Source organism: Oxyura jamaicensis, chromosome 5 (assembly GCF_011077185.1).
Source record: "Oxyura jamaicensis isolate SHBP4307 breed ruddy duck chromosome 5, BPBGC_Ojam_1.0, whole genome shotgun sequence".
Lineage (NCBI taxonomy): Eukaryota > Metazoa > Chordata > Aves > Anseriformes > Anatidae > Oxyura > Oxyura jamaicensis.
Window position 1 is genome coordinate 16,516,595 of NC_048897.1, and position 4,771 is coordinate 16,521,365.

The 4,771-nt window shown below is 34.9% G+C and overlaps 1 long non-coding RNA gene across 1 annotated transcript; it reads left to right on the top strand.

The window, feature by feature from the left end:
* The first annotated feature begins 204 nt into the window (after positions 1-204).
* Positions 205-1,799, top strand: LOC118168201. Its single transcript, XR_004751418.1, has 2 exons — positions 205-506; positions 1,550-1,799. It is a non-coding gene; the product is annotated as an uncharacterized LOC118168201 (long non-coding RNA).
* The last annotated feature ends 2,972 nt before the right edge of the window (positions 1,800-4,771 follow it).

Genomic DNA, 4,771 nt, shown 5'->3' on the forward strand with positions numbered 1-4,771 from the left:
TTAATTGACGTGAATCAGAAGTAGGTCTGCAGAAGACCACAACCTATTTCAATTGAACACACATGAAATAAGATTAAAACCTTGGTTTCGTTTGTTCCCCCAACTTCTGTTGTTTTCAGTATGGCACATGGAAGAGAAAGAGTAAAATAAAACCATACAGAAGAAATAGCATTAGGTTATTTTTCTTTTTAATACCTGTTTGTGTGTGATTTGGTTAAGTTCATTCAGTAGAGTAGACATTTTCTACTATGCCAAAGCTTTGTCATATATAACTGTATAAATATAGAATTTTAATGTTTATTTCAAAATCTGTTTTAATGGTATTTTCTCCATTTATCTGAAATTAAGGACATATTCTGCAATTTGAAATTTCATTTTCAGCTGAAATCCTGAGTGGCAAGAATAATTTTTAAAACCACAACTTCACTTGGAGGTATGGGAGGAGGTGGAGGAAGAGAGATGAAATAACTCAGCAAACAGATGGAAATGGAAGAGAATTGTTATTGGTAAGTTATGTCTGGGTTTGGCAAAGAAGACATCCAATGATTTCATGTATTTTGCATTACTCTCTAGCCCACTGGAGTTCGGTTCACAAGTGTGCTTAGACAGTGAATTGTCCTGATATGTGCTTAGGAATATAGTTTATTTGTTGATGAGGCCAGCTGGACTAGGACTGAGACAATGTCATTCTTAATTACAGTGCTCTGAGAAGTCTTAAAAAACTCTACAAAGAGTGGGCAAATGATGTAGCTCAAGGTTTTACACAAATCCCAGGGCGAGAGATTAGTGAAAGCTTTTCCTGTACTTTGAACTTGCACTATTCCATAGATATTTACTTTAAAGACACACTAAATATGTTTCATTGGTTTTAGTTAAATGTAGGTTATATGAAGAATTTTCAAAAATTCCTAAAAATGCTAATTTCTACTTAATTTCTGTATTAGTTTATAATTTATTTTACACTTCACAGAAAACAAATGACTGAAAAGTTAACTTTGAACAAACTTTGGAGCAAAAGCTCTTCAAATGGCTCTAAAAAAAAAATCAAAGCAAATAGTCTCAGTTTGGTTGTGTAGCTCCAGCCTGACAAGGTTCAATGACAATGCCATGAGGTGTTTGCTGAAAACCCACTCTCATCTAAAATTAAGAAAAAAGGACAAAAGTATGAAGTACCTGGTGTAGTCGGTTCTGCACCAACAAGTTCTCCTCATGCTCAGCAGTGTTCTCAGAGCAGACCACAGGTTCTAGATCTGGCCTATTCTGAGACTCTTAACAAAGGTGCAAATTGTGGAGTTCTACAAAGAACAGAGGCATGTATGGATTGGAATTTCAACTGATTAGACTGCAAACACTACTACATCATTACAAAAAAAAAAAAAAAAAAAAAAAAAAAAAGAATCCCCCAAACCCAATCATATGATAACTTCTGGCTGAACTCCTGCACAACACGAACTGGAGTCAAAACTTGCTTTAGCTAAGCCAACTATCCCTTGGCCCCAGCTTTCAAATAATAACAGTTGTTATTTTTGTTTTGTTTTTTTCCAATTAGATGAACAAAGCTTCTTGGGATGTCTTTAAACCTCCTTCCACTGAATCACTCCAAAGTAATAGTAGATGACTTAGACAAATGATCTGAGTTACTGATTTCATGGATGGAGAGAATGAGTAAGAAGTATACTCTGTCCCTTGGCTGTCATTCACCGCTTTACCATATCTGCACTCACATCCCAATGAATGCGTTGATTACTGTTCTGGATTCTCCATTTAATAAACTGCATTAAACTCTTCCTGGAAAAAAAGCAAATGAGTGGTCTGGCTTATCTGCTTTTATTTTGGCATAATAAGACATTTTTTCTAATCAGCTGATTTGGAGAGAATTTTGCCATGTTGAAACTGGGAACAAGTTTCACTCGAATTGAACTGCCTCCTGCTTACAACTATACAGCTCTTTGCTGACAGCTCATGAACTCAGAATTTGGGCAAGATTTGCTTGGCCCTGAATCAAAATAACATTTACAGTAGTTTTTTGAGTGCTTGAAAGGCATGGCGATGACCTAAGACTAGTGTTTAGTCCAAACCTAAAGATCTGTTCCAATATATTCCAGTCAATCCTTACCTTGGGATTTCAGACTAAAGGCAGGGGTTCAAAATGTGCTTTTATTTATGAACTTTGGGTGGGAGACATGCAAAGTTTAGAGCAGAATAACTTTTCAGTCTATAGGGATAAACATGGTATTGGAGAATCTCAGATAACTGTCTCTATACCCACAAATCCATATGTTTCCTCACAGCTGCTATGGCATGAGACACATCAAAGGGAGAGGCTAAATATCAAGAGACCTTGAAATTTAACCTGTAATAAAATAGATATATGACAGCATTAAATTCCAGCCAAAACATATTGGCATTTACCAAATTTGGAGGGGAAGACAGTGCACTCCAGATTGCAAGCTATTTTTTTTTTTTTTTTGAATGATGATTTTACTGTAATTGTAAGTCACATGCTTGCAAAATGCTTAACAAAGCTGTTATTATTCCATTTCTATTTTTTTTTATAGCATGGGAATTGCGGCTGAGATGCTCTTTCAGTTCTTCAGTGTTGGGATAGTTAATGGTTTGGCCCCCAGTTCAGAGTGGGACAGGTGGTATGGATATATTTGGCTCCTACTGAAGGGTGCCCCTGGCAGCTGCTGAAGTGGAAAGCAAACAAATGAAGCTTGAAATGGAGGAATAGCTTAAGCTCAAAATATGTAACCATTATATTTTTGTTTCTTTTCCTTGCTAACTAAAAGATGTATCTTTCCAACTTTTCAAAAGTTGCACCTTTACATAAAACATATACATATACCAATTCAGTTCATAAATTGTCACCATCCCAAGCCATGAAGCAAAAGGCCACTAACTTTTTAAAGTGTCACCTTACAAAGCATCTCTTTAAGAGAACAAAAGGATGGGGGCAAGATCTACAGAAATCTGAACAGACTTTTCTTGAGCAAGCCAAATAGTATTCTATCAAATTGGAAAGATGTAAGCTATCCTGTGTATCATTGTGCTCCACCTACTGGTACATTATTTATTACCTTAGTACAGACAGACAAAGGCCTCTCTATTAAACTAGCCTGCTAAAAATGTTACAGATTCCCAGGCATTGTTTCCTCCTCCCTCTCATTCCCTCTGTTCCTTTTTCTTCAATCTCTTCAACTCAATCATCCAAAACAAAGAAGAAATGAAAATAGCAAACAAAAATGGGAGTAGAAAGGCAAGAAAGGTAAAATGCAATAATTGTTAAACCAAAGCCTGAAAAATATGTGGTTTCAATACCTTTATTTTTTTGCAATTTCTCATTGAGATGTCAAAAAATGTAGAGTAAACATGAAGTTTTTGAATTTTTCTTGAAACATACTTGCCATTTTTCACCCAGCACTGCTGCCAACTTTCTGACTGTGTAGTACAAACAGCTTTTCAGCTACTCCTACAATGGCGCATTCAGAAAAAGATGCATGTGCTAATGGCACCTGCACAGCTACTCATTTATGGCAGTAAAGGAGCAAGTGAACATGCCAATCAGATAATATATGCAGGCTGGATAACTATATACCTAACTACCTGCCTGTGTGTGGTACCATAGCTAACTGAAGGCATTGGGGTGACATGGAGGCAGATATGTTCTCCAAGGTACATCCATAGCAGGAAAATAATTTTGCAATAGTAATGTATAATCTACATTATCAGTATAGGAAAAACAAACAAACAAACAAACAAACAAAAACTGTTATCTTTCTGAAGTGCAGCTTCCAAAAAAAAAAAAGAAAGACAAAAATACTTTGGACCACTATTTTTCTCAGCATCAAGCATATCTCTTTTTCTTGTAAAATAAAAATCTGAAAAAAATATCTGAAATCTCTTTATATACACAGTTATCTGTTTACATTTAAAAAAAAAGTGTGTATAAAAAGTGTGAAAAATGCATACATATATAGGACTACAGAGAGAATGTTCATCTGTGATACTGGAGACATTAAGGCCTAGGGGATATTGGCTAGACACATTGTTAGAGCTGCGAAATAATTCTTGCCACCAGTTTTTCTAATGAAGACCATCTGCCAATAGCTTTTTGTTTTGTTTTGTTTTGTTTTTTTGGTTCCAAAAAAGAATTCAAATTGCTTTTAATCCAGATGAACTTTTGAGGGATTAGCTATTATGTTCTCATTACTCCTTTCACTGACAAATAACTTTGACTTTCAGGAGCAATTCCATGCTGGAGTCAGTTCACCAAGCAGAATATTCCATTTCTAAAATGAAAATTAAAAAAAAAATAATCAAACAAACAAAAAACAGAAAAGCCACCAAAAACAATAAAAACAAAATTCCAAACCACAAAACAAAGAAAAATAGCCCCACCAACCTTCTACCTCACTTATAAGCTCAGCTTTAAATCATCTGATTTTGTTGAATGTACAGATTTTACCTAAAAATGATCAGTTACATGTATTGGCTTACAGGTATTTTATTTTACCACTTTTTCACATTCATCTGAAAAAATAACTGGAAGAAACCAAAAAAATATTTCTAGTGTTTCTAATTGGTTCAGTAATAACTTTTAGGAATTTACTTCATGATTTGTATTTTCCTTGGAGAAAATATAAGTAAAAGTAAATCAGCAAATACATATACATGTGGGTGAGATACATATACATGGGGTGGGGGGGGGAGTGTATATGCGTTTTCATCCAGACTTTCACAAAATTTAACTTACTCTTTGAATAAGGGA